This window comes from Diabrotica undecimpunctata, chromosome 8 (genome assembly GCF_040954645.1).
Source record: "Diabrotica undecimpunctata isolate CICGRU chromosome 8, icDiaUnde3, whole genome shotgun sequence".
NCBI lineage: Eukaryota > Metazoa > Arthropoda > Insecta > Coleoptera > Chrysomelidae > Diabrotica > Diabrotica undecimpunctata.
The window spans coordinates 115847042-115862682 of record NC_092810.1 but is presented as its reverse complement, the minus strand read 5'-3'; the positions used below and the strand labels follow the sequence as shown (position 1 = coordinate 115862682).

General features: G+C 32.6%; 1 protein-coding gene across 1 annotated transcript in view; it reads right to left on the bottom strand.

Moving 5' to 3' along the window:
- Window positions 1–15641, bottom strand: part of Pde9 (phosphodiesterase 9) — a 1302013-nt gene that overhangs the window by 341270 nt on the left and 945102 nt on the right. The window lies entirely within an intron of this gene.

The window sequence follows — 15641 nt, the reverse complement described above, 5'->3', positions numbered from 1 at the left end:
ACGTCCCAATCGACAAGTCATTTAACAATTCAAAGGATTTTAAAAAAAACTTTAAAATTAATCGGATCGTGATTTCTAATTTTACCTGTACAAACAATATTGCTGAGTTAGCAAGAAATTTAGAAAATCAAATTGAAATAAATGTATTAACAGCAGAAGTAGAAAATCCTAGAATAAGTTCTCCGACCATTACAGACCAGTTTAATATTCATAATTCCACGGCCTTAAAAATTTTGAAAAGAAATAAATTCTGTTCATATAAATTTCAATGTCATCAAGAACTAAGAGAAGGAGATGCGAGAGATGAGCGGAATTTTGTTATGAAATTTTAGAGAGGGCTAATGCAAACAGAGATTTTTTTTTATTTAGAAAATATGTGTCTCGACAGCTAATGGTCATTGACACAAGTACAATTTACATTCATGTTTACATGGTCAATACTTTAAATTGGGTATAAGTTACAATACATTTTTGATAATACATTTTGTTTTAAAATAAATTGTATAACTTTGTGTTTTTTAAAAAGTTTAATACATTTTCATAGTTGCTTCTGTTTGAGATAAGTATGTCTTTGATGCTTTTAGGTTGTTACCAAGATTTTATTTTCTTCTGGTTGCTAGGTAGTGTTGACAGTCAAGAAGTACATGTGTTACGGAAGTCGTGGTGTTGCAGTACTGGCACAAAATCTGATTACTGCAATTTATTAGGTATCCATGTATAAGGCGTTTGTGCCCTATTCTCAATCTTCGAATGATATATTTGTCCTTTCTTTTCATTGGTGGGAGCTGGTGGTAGAAAATATTTGGTTGTAGAACGCTTAACTTGGTATTGCTTCTTTTCCAGTGATAATTCCAAAGGTCCATTATTTTATGTTTGAGTGTTCGTTTTAGATCTGTTTGATCGGTTTTTTTGTTACCTGGAATAGCAACGTGTGATGGGACTTACAATATTATTACTGTAATTTCATTAGTTTGAAGACGATTACATATACTCTGAAATTCTTAAACTATTGGGTGGATAGAATGTACGTTTCTTATGAACTGCATGGAGGACAGAAAGTCCGTACAGATTGCTATAGTTTTATCATCGTTGAGGGGAGTTTTCACCGCTTGTAGTATTGAATATAGTTCAGCAGTACAATTACTGCAACTGCTGGAGAGTCGAAACAAGTTGACGGTGGTTGTAGTCGTTGTAAGAGCATAGCCAACACCTTCCTTAGTCTTCGAAACGCACCTGTAGCTATTTGTAGAGCTGTGTTTTGAACAGTTTCTAAGGTTTTCAATACTGATACTTTGCTTGATGAATAAACTATCGCACCATAGTCAAGTTTGGATCTAACTAAAGATTTATATACATATAATAGTGTATCTTGATCTGCTCCCTACTTTTTGCTGTAAATAGTTTTCATAAAATTTAATCCTGCTTGGCATGATTTTTTAAGTTCTTCTGTATGTTTTTTCCAGGAGAGATTTTGGTCGAAAACCATACCTAAAAATCTGATATTATTTGTGAAACTGAGGGTTTGATTATATAGCTTCAGATGTGAAGTTATAAAATACATTTAGTTTTTGTCGGTGAAAATTGTAATCCGATAGTGCTAGACCATAATTCTAACTGACTGATTGTTTGTTGTAAATGTTTTTAAATAGATGTAGAGTTTTTTCCTTTGGCAAATAAAACTAAGTCATTAGCGTATAACCTTCCTTTAACAATTGGTGAGCATTGTTGAAGTATGTCGTTTATGGTTATTAGAAAAAGGGTTGAGCTTATAACTGATCCTTGTGGTACTCCGTTCTCTTAAACTTTTTTGTCTGAGGTAACGTTGTCTGATCAAACTATGAAGCTGCGAGATTAAAGAAAATTGGAAATAAATTTTAACATTTTGTCTCTGATATTCCAATTGTGCAATTTTGATATGATACTGTATCGCCAGACAGTATCATAATCTTTATTAATATCAAAAAAATCTGCGATACAATCTTGCTTATTTGCAAATGCTTTATGTATTCCTGACTCTAAGTCTATTAGGTTATCTATAGTGGATCTATTTTGCCTAAATCCGCTTTGTTGTGGAATAAGTTTTTGCCATCTCAGCCTTTTATTTACCATTTTCTCTAACACTTTACATATAATATTGGTTAAAAATATTGGTCGATATGACTCAGGTGATATCCGGGATTTCTCAGGTTTAAAAAGTGGTAGTATTATTGCTTCGGAACAAGTTGATGGGAAAACCTGGTTACTCCAGATAAAATTATAAAGGTCTAGTAATACATGTTTCCCATTGTCTGGTAGATGTAGTAGAAATACTAAGGAGATACCGTCTGGTCCTGGGCTTGAATATTTAAAAGAGTTTAAGGCTTCAGCAAGTTCTATAAAGGAAAAAGGAACGTTAAGGTTGTGAATCTCATGTCCCTCGAATCCCAATATGTTTTTTTTGCGTTGTTTTTATGTATTTTAAAATTATCAGTGTAATTTTCATCACTGGAATTTAATTCATATTGGTCTGCTAACATATTTACGATTTCTTTGCTATCATTAACTATTTTGTTATTTTTTGCTATAAAAGGAATCTTATATGGTTGGCTTTTGCCAGAGATTTTCCTTAAGTTTCTTCAAACTGTACTTATGCTTGAAGAGGTATTTAGAGATGAGATATATTTTTTCCATGATTCTTTTCTATTCTTTTTTTAGAATGTATTTTGCCTCAGCTCTTCGTTTTTGTAACCCGTTTTGTTTTCTTCTGTTTTATGATGCTTTAGTCTATTGAAAGCTTTCTTATACGCCCTTGTAGCTTGGCTGTATTCAGGTGTCCACGGAAGAGGTTTATGTTTGTTTAAAATTTTTGTTTTTCTTGCATATGTCTCTGCGGCTGCTGTGATGGTTTGTAAAAATGTACTTAAAAACTTGTCAATGTCGTTTAATGATGTGAAGTTGGTTTGGTTAATGTCCTGTTTGATCTGTTTAATAAATTTAGCCCAATCAGCATTTATAATATTTCACTTTGAGATAGGCGATTCGATATTTGTGGTTTTCTGATGATTAAAGAAATAATAATGAGGTAGTGGTCACTACCATATAAGTAGGGTAGAACTTCCCATGTTTACGTAGTGAACAGAACTGGGTCACACAGAGAAATATCAATTGCCGAGATGTGCCATTCTGTATGTTGAATCTGGTTGGTCTTCGGTCGTAAATTAAGATTTTTCGATGTTATAATATCTTCTATAATTCGTCCTTTCGGGTTGAGTTTTATGGAACCCCACATCGGATTGTGGTAGTTAAGATCTCCAACGATAATTCTAGGTAATGGAATTTGTTCCAAAATAACTGTTAAATCTTTTTGGGATATAGTTTGATTTGGTGGGATATACATATTACATATATAAATCTTTTGAGGTATATTTATTGCGATAGTTATTAATTCAATATTATTTGAAGTCACTGGTAACTGTGTGCTCATGAATTTTATCATCCATGTAAATTGCTACTCCTCCACTGGCAATGTTTTGGTTTAATCTGTTATTATAAAAACATGAATAATTACGAAAGTTATATACATGGTTTGAATTTTTGAAATTTGTTTTCTGTAGACAGATAATAGATGGGGTGTGTTTCAGAGATAATACGTTTTAGTTTTTCAATATAGGTGTAAAACCCATTTAAGTTCTATTAAAGCAGAGAAGTGAATGTAATTATTCTTTAGAGGAATTATTTACCGATGAGTCAGAATCTTCTTCCGACAATGAAATTTTCACTGCAGAAAGAAAATCTATGTGTTTTCCAAGTTTTCGTATTAATTTGGTGCTTTTGGTTTCCATTCTTTTGTCGATGTAGCATGGATGTAATTCTGTTAGAAACTTTATAAGTGCATAAGGGTCTTCTGAGTACAATTTTATTACGCTGATTATGTCTTTTGATCCTTGTATATTTTCGAATAGATCCACTGCTTGATGGAAGCTTAACAATTGCTTTTCCCTTTCTACATATTCTCTAACTGGTTCTAGTAATGTTTGGAGATTTGGTATCTTATGTCTTAAGTTTTTGTCATCAGTTTTGGTTTTTTTGTTTAATTGAAGCTTAGGTTTTTCAAAATTTTTTTCAGCGGGTGGCGTGATTGCATCTTATAGGGTTTTTTTTCCGGTTGCTCTGTTCGAAGTTATCTGGGATTCTTGAGAATTCATATGTGTATTTTTATTTGGAAGTAAGTGTTGACTTGTGTCGGGTGAGGTTGATGTATGTTTTTGAGTATTAGGGTGGTTTGGTTTATTGATAAATTTGGGATTACTACTGTTTGTAATGTGGTTTGAGAAGACGTAAGTAGTGTGGAGGAAGTGGTATTTGAGATTGTGGGAGTATTTTGTAGACTATCTTGTTGAGTATGATTTATTGATGAATTTTGTCCCATTTCTGTTTGCATTGCACTATCATTGTGAGGATGGTTAGAAGGTGAATTATTTGGACAATTAGCTGCCTGGTGTCCAGTTAATTTGCATTTGAAACATGTTTTGTTTTGGGCTATAAATATGTGGTATGATGTTTGTTCCAACTCGATAATAAAAGATTCAGGTAGTACAAAGTGGTCTGGAAAAGGTGAAACAAAAATTTGTCTTCAAAAGCTTAGAATATGACTGAAGGCAGGATTGGTTGCTCCTATCCGTAGGTATGATATGTCTGAGAGAGGATTTGAACCTAGTTTTATTATTTCGTCCATTATTAATTTGGAAGCGAAGTTTGGAAGCAGAATTAAGCGAACTGATGGAGTTACTAATCTTCTCGCTTCTAGTATATTTTTATTTAGTATTATTTTCTTTGTTTCTGCTATAAATTTATCTACTAGGTTTTTAGATGGTAGATATATGCATGTTCTACCGTTTGATATACGGGATGCGAAAATTATATTTTTTGGTTCTATATACTGACTCAATCCTTCAAGATAGTCATTAATTATACAATTATCCAGTGGGATTAATATACTACGTATTTGACTAACTGCTTTTGAGTATGATGCATTTTGTGGTAGCTGACTGGAAGATGACATCTTTTAAATAAATTTAAAATCCGACAAAAACTGGTGCTGTTTTACAGCTTTCGCTGTGATACCAGTTCATGGAAATTGGATAATACTATAACTAATTGTAGTGATTTACTTAAAAATATCTAAATCCAAATAGGTGAATAAAGTATATTTTATCTACTCACGATTTCAGTATTCAGTATACAAATCACTTTCACTTTTATACTTACATAATTACTTTTAAATTTACTTCAATAATTACTATTTAACGAGCACGATAAATTAGTGCCTAAAACACGTCTTTCTCGCTCGCTGGTCAAACATAGAATCCCTTCCTTCAACGTTATTTCTCAAATGTTCGATGCATTTGTCATTAGTTTTTTTTTTCCAAGTTCATCTTAAGACCTACTTTTCCGAAGCTTGAAATAGGTACACTATTTTAAGGTATCAGCCCAAATACTATTTAAGTTTATACTTAGTAGAAAAAAGAAAATATTTTTCTTATGTTAAGCTTGAGACACTCTTTAAAAAGGTCAAGGTACACGAATGTATATACACAGAATCATGTTGTAGTCTTACGTTTTGTGAAAATTTTGTTTTTTTTTTAATTTCCCTAATTATTTAAAAACAAAGAAAATGAACAGTTGCATTCCTTAACATGTGTTTTAAGTAAAACAATGATACATTAGCAACAAAAATAACAATAGTTAACTAAAGTTTAAAAACAGAAACAAACATAACATAAAATAATATCGCGTGTTTCCCTCTCTACTTCTCTGCTATTCCTTTTAGAAACTTTGTATTGGGTAATTAGTGTATTGGCGTAGAATATGCTCGAACTATCTTAATATACGCTCCCTCATTTTGACATTAATTAGTTGCACCCCTAAAATTCCCATTATAAACGAATCGGTCATTTCAAAAACAACACGAGTCACATATTCCTAATTTTACAGGAGAGCAAAAAAATAAATAGTAGAAAGATGGATGACATTGATGACCTCAAAATTAAAAGTTATATTGTAATTGTGTTTCTAATTTTAATGATCTATAAATCGTCTCGAAAAAAATTAAGGTTTTTTGTAAAATGACTTACTAGGCAGGAATGGATCACTAGGCAATGATCTGAGTCTATGTTGGCGCATCTATAACTTCTGCAGTTTATTACGCCTGTTCCATGCCTTGAATCTATTAAGATGTGATCAATCTGACTCGTTGTTCTTTCATGAGGAGAGGTCCAGGTTACCGTGTGTATATTCTTGTGTTCAAAATAGGTGCTAGCGACTGTCATATTTAGTGCTGCTGCTAAGTTTATTAGTCGTAATCCATTATCGCTACTGATGTTTTGTAGGCTATGCTTTCGTATAGTGGGCATGAAAACTCACTCTCGTCCTATTATTGCTTTTATGTTACCTAATAAAATCTTAATGTCATTTCTGGGACATCTCTTGTAGGCTTGGTCTTCGAACAACTGTTCTTTTATTTCCTCTGGTTTGTCATCCGTTGGGGAATGTGTATTGATCAAACTGCAACTAAAGAATGTTCCTTTTAAACGCAAATAGCACATTCCTTGACTGTGAGCTTTAAAGTCAATAATAAGGCCTTTTGTTCTTCGGTTTACAATTAATCCCACCCCATCTATTTGTTGATTTTCATTGCAGTTGTAATATATGGAATGGTTTCTCTTGTCAAGAGTGCCAGTTCCCACCAACCGTATTTGCTGCAGTGCAAAAACATCTACTTTGTACGTGTTCACTATGGCTAGTAAAGATGTGAGTGCTCCAGTTTATTACAGGGTTCGGGTATTCCATGTTCCTAATCCTAATTCCATTTTTTGTTTGCAGAGTCGTCGTCGTGAGTTCCGTTCAGCTAATAGTTCCTGAGGTTCTGTAATATATGTTTTTTACAAGAAGAGGTTGTCAGCCTCTAGCCCAACCCCCAACTTGGAGGACCAGAGACTCTTTTGTTAGGGTTGCTGTACCTTAGTCTGTTTTGTTTCGCGGTTGGTATTTTTATTTTCCAACTACCCACCGGTCCTATGACGGGTTAGGGCGTTCCATTATCCACCACCTGGGGACGCGTCCGATGGGAGACAGACAATTCCTTACGAAAACTATTGCGTGAAATGGTTCTCTCATTATATAGCCCAAATATTGGACCTTTCTTATTTTAATGATATTGATCAATTCTCGCTCTTTGTGCTTGGTCTCTAGCACACGTTTGTTTGATATGTGTGCTGTCCACGGGATTCTAAGCATACGAGGGGAACACCACAACTCGAATGCTTCTAATTTATTAAGATATTTTATTTTTTTTTGTCTAGGTTTCACATACATAGAACAAAGCGGGCCAGACGTAGCACTTTAGTACTCTTAGATGTATGTTCAACGACAGACTTCTATTGCAGAATACAAAGCGCCAGTTAATAAAGTTTTTTCGTGCAATTTCTATTCTGGTTAAAATTTTCTCGTCACATTTAACCCTCCAGTCAATCTAACTATCTAAAGAGTTCCACACTTTCCAGGATTTTGTTATCTTATTTTAGTATGTAAAGAGGATATACTGAATTAAATATCCCTAAGGATATCTCAAGAAAAATCACTAATGGAGAGTCAAAACAAAACATCCCCGGTGCGTGGCGTCTCCAAAATAAATAAATAGAAATCGTATTGCAACGTGGAATGTACAAACATTATTCTTATAAAACTGGACAACTCACAACAGTATCACTAAAAATAAGCAGAGTTTAAATAGAGATACTTGGCCTCAGCGAAGTAAGACGTCCCAGTGCTGGACAATGTTACTATAACGACATTGTTCTCTATTACTCAGCTAGCAGTACTGATGATCACAAAAATGATGTTGGAATTATTATTAACCTTCAGCCGGGCGCGCCGCAGTAATTTGCTGCGTAAACTCAATATTTCCAGGTAAAGTGTTAACAGGATACGCTATGTACGTGATATTTTTAAAATTCCCTTATCGGTTAATACTTAGTCGGTACCCATCATCGTCTTGTGAAATCCAAATCCAATTAGTTAGTTATCGTACTTTTTTGTGAATAGTACATCGAGGCAGACAATTGCTGCAAGGCGCCTGGTAGTGAAATTCGTGCAATTTTTTTTTTTTAAATAACTAATATTATATATCTTTTTCGAGAAATTGAAATTTTATTGGTAAGTAAAATTGTTAATAATCTAATTATTTATAAGAATTAATAATATATATAAAACATATTAGATTATTGTAGAATTCTATATTATAACATGTCTCGTAAAAATCCAAAGGAAGTGTTAACCCAAGCACAATTAGAGGAAATTCTAAATAATATGACAGATATTGAAGATGAAACAGATGAAATATTGGAAAGTGATAGTGATTTGGATAAACAACAAATTGAGGAGAACTACGACGATACATGTTCAGAGCAAGATATGTCAGATGAGGAGGAAGTGTTTTACGAAAACGTTGAAGATATATTCATTGGCAAGGATAAAAAAAGTAAGTGGTATAAAACTTCTTTTGCCACATCTAAGACAATGCAACAAAATATAATGAGAGTACCATCGATAATAAAAGGAACTGCACGTCAAAAAAAAACGGAAATTGATGCGTTTTTTACTATTATCAATATTGATATGGTTGATGAAATTCTAATGTTTACCAATTTATATATAAATGAACATAAAGATAAAACGCAATATTGCCGTGCAATAAGCACGGCAATCACACAAATGTGATGGAACTTTGTGAAAAAGATGGCACAGGGATTGATATTGAGAGAGGTAGGTGTAGCTGGATACAATATATACCCAACAAACCTGCTAAGTACGGGATAAAAATGTACGCGTTATGTGATGCTCAAACATTTTATACCGCCAATTTAGGCTACCGCAATATTGCGGTAAACAGTCAAGTGGCCCATACGACTTATAAAATTCGGCCTTTGACGTTGTAAAACGTCTAATAGAGTCCGTAGAAATGACAGGAAGAAACATAACAACAGATAATTTTTATACTAGTATTCCGTTAGCTAGATATTTGCTGCAGAAGAAAGTTACTCTGCTTGGGACGCTGAAGAAAAACAAAAGAGAAATTCCTTAAGAATTTCTTCCACATAAATCAAGGACAGTTCAATCTAGCATATTTGGATTTCAAAAAGGATATTATGATTACCTCTTACGTGTCGCGTAAAAGTAAGTCAGTCATATTATTATCGTCTATGCACAACGAAAGTACAGTTGACATGGATATTAAGAAACCACAGTTGATTTTAGATTACAATAAAACAAAAGGAGGAGTTGATACTGTAGATAAATTATGTTCATCATACAGTGTTTCACCAACTACTACAATATAGCCGTGTGTTATATTCTATAATTAAATGAATATTGGAGGCATAAATACTTTTGTTCTACATTCCGCTGCAAATTCTGGAAAATCACTCAAAAGGAGACATTTTCTCAAAAACCTTGCAATGAACTTGATGAAAGAACACCTTCATACACGATCACAAATTAAAACACTTCGACCGAGTTCCTGTCCAGGATGTTTCCGAAGCAACCAGTACCCCATCAAGACGACGAATCCTGCTAAACGTGGTAGATGCTGCAATTGTTATAGTGAAAAAATCAAGTCGTATATCTCTATGAAATGTACACAATGTAGTGCATTCACTTGTAAAAGACATTCTAAATCTAATGTTGTATTTATTAATTGTAATAATCAAATAAATTAAAAGTTTTTGTCTGTACAATGTATTAAAATTAGTTAAATTAATAAAGCGTTCTTATTTTTTGACAAAATAAATAACAATACAGTTAATCAATAATTAAAAGTGTCGAAAACAATAAGAAACTACATGGCAGCAAATTGCTGCGGAGCGCCTGGTGATGTAATTATTTAGGGCGCGCCTGGCCGAAGGTTAAAAAACACTACAACGGTATATCTCTAACTTTATTCCCTATACTGAAAGAATAATAATGTTAATGTTAATTTAAATCATCAATCAAAAATTGTAATAATGTAGGTAATATTAATTATAGTTTATCATAGTCACAATAGAGAATTAATAAGGCAACAGCTATATATTTAATTATCAATAAACGTTTTGGAACTTGTTAATACCGATGATACAAAATAGCATAATGTGGTGTAACAGCCCAGAGCAGCTGTAAATGGACATACGATATCTACAAAATTTACCCGGGATGTGAATTTATATTACAGCTAGAAAATAAATACCCACTAGTTTAAATACCGCAATCTCTGATGTTCGTTAACCATAAATATCCAGTATCCTGTTTCGGCTGAGTATAATTACTAATTCATTTAACATGTATCTATTAGCAGAGGGTATCGTTTTCCCATTACTTTTTTATTGGTTTGCGTTACGTGGGCTCAAATTATATTGTATATTAGGAAGAATAATTATTTATCAACTGAAAATACCTTTATTTACGTATGACAATAAACACATTATTATTTTTGTACTTTTATATTTTAGGATGACACAAAATTTTAAGTTTAGTTTGCCTTAGTGCAAAGGTGACTAACTCGCGGCTCACTGAGTATCTCTTTGTGGCCAGCAGAGCATATGCACCCAATTATTTTACTGTACAAAAACCACCAAAAGAATATTCCAATGTGCGCAGTTGGTATCGTATCTCAGTACATATGATTCAACCATTGTAACAGTTTCTTTTATAATATAATCCTTTTAACAAACACAACATGAAACTGATTTTAAAAAGTGCCCAGCAGATCTCTACGAGCGTGAGCTCTAAAGTCATGTGTAAGCACAAACGGCATTTTGTAGCAATCTTGCGACATAGTCTGACATGTGTCCGCTTCCATTTTGTGCGTTATGGCCATGTAACTTTTACATATACATTGATAAGAATACAAGTTGCTATAACTAAATATTCTGTGTACTTGTTTAAGTGCAGGGAAGGTAAGCAAATGCAGCTTTTATTTTTTTTTTAATAATTCCATGATGTTTTTTGTCAGAAACTTATGTCATACTGATGTCATTTTAGTGATGTTTTTAGTTAAATACGAAGACCCATAATAACCGTTGTGGCTTAATACGTGCCATTTGATTTTGTTTGTTACGGTATTGATACGGGCAATGATATATTAAACTCCGCCTGTGATGACAAATGGGTGAATTGAGTAGCTCAGGAGTCACCACTGCCAGTCCTAAGCCCGGGTAAAGGAGGAAGGTTGGGCAGTGGGCTGACAACCCACTCCCGGAAAAAACACAATGTTATAAAACCTTAACATTTGCCTCGGAATACAGGATGGAACTTTCGAAAACGACGCAAGCTACGAAACATGGACTATTTATTTGAAAACTGGAATGTAAGGACACTAAATAAACCAGGAGCTCATACCGCACTTCTGCAAGAACTAAAAAGATATAAGCTTAAGACTACTGCTTTTCAGGAGACAAGATGGCTGGGGAAAGGTGTTAGGGACACAAAAACGCATACAATTGTATATAGTGAAAAGGAAAAAGAAAGCAAAGAATGTGCAGTTTTACTTCACTTTTAAGTCAAAAATCATAGACTTCCAGGCACTCAGTGGAAGGATAGGTAAGTTAAGAATTTGCAGCCACTTCTTTAACCTAACAATGATAAACATTCACTGCCCAACACAAGAACAAGAACAACATACAAAGGCAAGATTCTAGTAACAGCTAGAGATAGTATATGATAATGCGCCCAAAAATGACATCAAGATTATAATGGGTGATATGAATGATAAAATAGGCAAGAAGCCGCAGTTCTATGGCTTAACAGGAAAACACTCACTGCACAATGAAACAAGCGAGACTGGGGAGTTTTTGATAAATTTTGCCACCAGTAAAACATGGTTAAAAGTTCCACGTGCTTCCCACATAAGGACATACACAAATGTTATAAATCAAGAACTTAAGCTGATAAAAAAAATATAGTGATAACTATAAATTTCCAAGCCGTTATTTAGACAAAACAATATTTAAGAATGAATTTTACATCATTATATATATACAGGGTGGTCCTTAAGTAATTGTACAAACAGAAACCGTAGGTTCTACACTTTAAAATATTACGATTTAAGCCAACTTGCTTTAATAAAATGTTGATATTAAGAACGATACAGGGTGTTAAAATGGAAATTTAAAATGCTATTTTTTGCTATAACTTTTACGTTTGTAAATATTTTTGGACAAAAATTTACAGTTTGATGCTGTTGAGTAGGATAAATTATATTTTTATACTTACTTTACTGTAACTAATAGAGGACGCCACATATGCCACATGTGTGGCATAAATTTGCGCTTAACTTTTTAGCTCTTTAAGCTAGCTCTATTTCTGTTAAAAAATATTAAAGATACATTATTTTTACAAAGAAAAGGTATACTTGTTAGTAACCTGAGAATTCAACCATTTTCGAGATAAATGCATTTTATAAGTCAGCTGCACAATAATTCTTAGTTTGATATTTGTGCGGTAAAGCACTGAATACCTGTAGATAAGCATAATTCATAGTTTATTCTTATTAAAACAACTCAAAGATGATAATGTAACATCACAAAGGGCTTTGTTATGGGTGCTAAATGTCTTATTGGAGAAAAGATATTTCATCTTCTTCTTTAGGTGCCATATCCGTATTCAGACGTTGGCCGTCATCATGTTTACAATTTCACTTTTGTGTCGCTTCTTAAGTTTCTATAATGGCGTTGTATTACTTTTTCTCTATTGTAAAATGCTAAAAACCCAAAATATGTGGTTTATGCAAGATGGTACACCACCACATTCTAGAGGGAAGGCAGTTAGAACATACTTAAATACAACTTTTCTGAACGTTGAATTGGTCGTGGTAGTCATATTCCTTGGCAATGTGGTGAGTTATTAATATAATTATTTAATTCATAAAAGATCAGAAAAGAATACTTATTGTTCATTACGTAAATTGTTTTCCCATTTTTATTAGGACAAATAGAAACTAGAGCACAGGTATTGAATAACACATATGTGTCCTATTTCATAATACTTTTGCTACAAATCTAACCTGAAAGACTCAGCATTTTTACAAAAACATCATCGTTGTCCTAATAACCAATATTGTTATAAATATAGTAAACACACAGGCAATTTAGTTCAGCATAATATTAGTTCGCTAGTAAATCATAATATTCCATTTGTTCGAGATGTAATTATAGTTACTCGTAAGCTGTAACCTAATCATATAAATAAGTAATGTCATCGAGACAGGTTATTCCGTTTGTATATAAGTAACCAATGAACGAGATACATCACTGTTTAATAGATTATTTAACTTCTGCTACAAATAAGATGTAGTTCCATAATATACCATAAGATTTGGTTATGTATCCAAAATAATATATTCATCCATTATACATTATAGCCACCACGTAGCCCCGAATTTAATCCACTTGATTTTGGTGTATGGGACGCATTAAAACAACATCTTTATAAGAATCCCATAAACATTTGCAACCAACTTTGGGAAGAAATAAATACTGCAGCAGTTTCTTTAGAACCAATGATGCTATTTATTATGAGACGATCTTTTATGGAATATATTAACAAATAAATTAAAGAAAATGGAGGACATATCGAACACTTACTTTGACAAAAAGTTAAGTTATTTAGTTTAACTATTTATTCATTTGGTTTGTAAACAAAATGTTTTGATTATGACTTTAATTTAACATAAAACGTAAACTATTTGATGTAAAATCCTATTATTCTGTTATTTTGTCAAATCCTATTATTAATTATCCTGCTGATATATTTATTTTATGTAATATTTCGTTATTTATTAACTTTAGTTAAAGGTATTTTATACCAAAATTAAGAAGTATTAATGTTTTTGTCTGTTTTTTCTTCGTTGCCTGGAGTAATTGCCTTGGATCAGAATTATGCAGCTGATTTTTAAAATGCTATTATCTCGAAAACTGTTGAGTTTTGAAGTTATTAACAAGTATACCTTTTTCTGTTAAAATAAATTTTCTTTAATATGTTTTATCCCAAATACAGGTAACTTAAAGAGCAAAAAAGTTAAGGGCAAATTTATACCACATATTTGGCATAAGTGGCGCCCTCTATCAGTTACATCAAAGTGTGCATCAAATTATAATTTCTCATATTTAAAAGTACCCAGTTATAAATTTTTATACATACATGTTTACAAACATGAAAGTTATAGCAAAAAATAAAATTTTGTAGAGTACTACCAGTACTACCAGTACTAATCGAGTAACGACGAGAAGTAGATCCACCAGGCTTGAGAATGGCAAGTGAGACCTTGCCGAAACGTCGCCAAAACAATGGTTTTCAAGAAAACCAGCATTTTACAACGCGGAGTCAAACCCGGAAAAATATATATATATATATATATATATATATATATATATATATATATATATATATATATATATATATATATATATATATATATCTAACATTATGTATATATGTTTATTTCCTTGCAATGTTTCGAAGAGCAACGAGAAAGATATTCTACACTCATCTGTAATAATCCAACGTTACTATATCATTTTAATGAGGAATGTTCTCATACTGCAGAATACAAATAATGCAGTATTTCTCTCGAATGTTACAAACTCATAAGAGACAGTTTATTGCAACTCTTATAAAAGGACAATTATAGCATTCGAATTAAAACTGTTCCCGTAGTTTTGCTGGATGATAATCTAGCGTTTCATAATCCAGACAGAGATTCTGCATTCATTCACAACTTGCGTGAATTTGGCCGTAAATCGTGGAAACAGTTGACCCTTTTTAAATGTACTTCAAAGGTACTCTTTGCCTGTCCTGTTTTGTTTAATAAACCATTGTCATCAAGCTAACATTACAATATGGAACGTTTATATTAACAATTATAATAAAGTAATTAGCTTTATTGAAGGATAAGAAAGTTATTAAGAAACGTAGTTTTTGCGGCAGGTTTTCTGAAATGGTACATTGTTATTGGGATTTACAAGCTATAGTTTGGAATTATTTCTTTCTTACTTTTCGTAATAAACTGCGGAAGAAATTATTAAAGGCGATTCGAAAGAAAACATTGACCTGACCTTAAATTGTCATTGATAATCTCGCTTGACTATTTACGCAATAGGTAGACGTCGTTGTCGTGTGCCTCCCGAAATTTTTAATATAATACACAATATTCTGTCGATTATTTGAACTGTAATGAAATTTTTTTGTGACACTGAAATTTTTTATACGTGTAAGAAGAGTTCTTGAGTTTCTCATATTAACCCCACAGCAGACGTTCTTCTTGCTGCCAGGCATCACCCATATGAAAGTATATCACAAACTTTGTAATTAATTTTCTATACATAACATTGAAACACTATATACCTTGTCTAGCCCTATGGTATTAGGTTGTTGTCTCTACATCTTTGTAAAAAATTTGTTTGAATTTTGACAATGTGCCAGTTTCTTGTATAGAATTTTCAATCTCCGAAAATTTTGAATAACGCTGGGCCCCTAACGGTTTGAAATTGAAACGTCAATAAATATACCTTTTCTCATAAAAAGATAATTTCGCGGCAACTTAAAAAAAAAGATACACGGCACTCGAAATA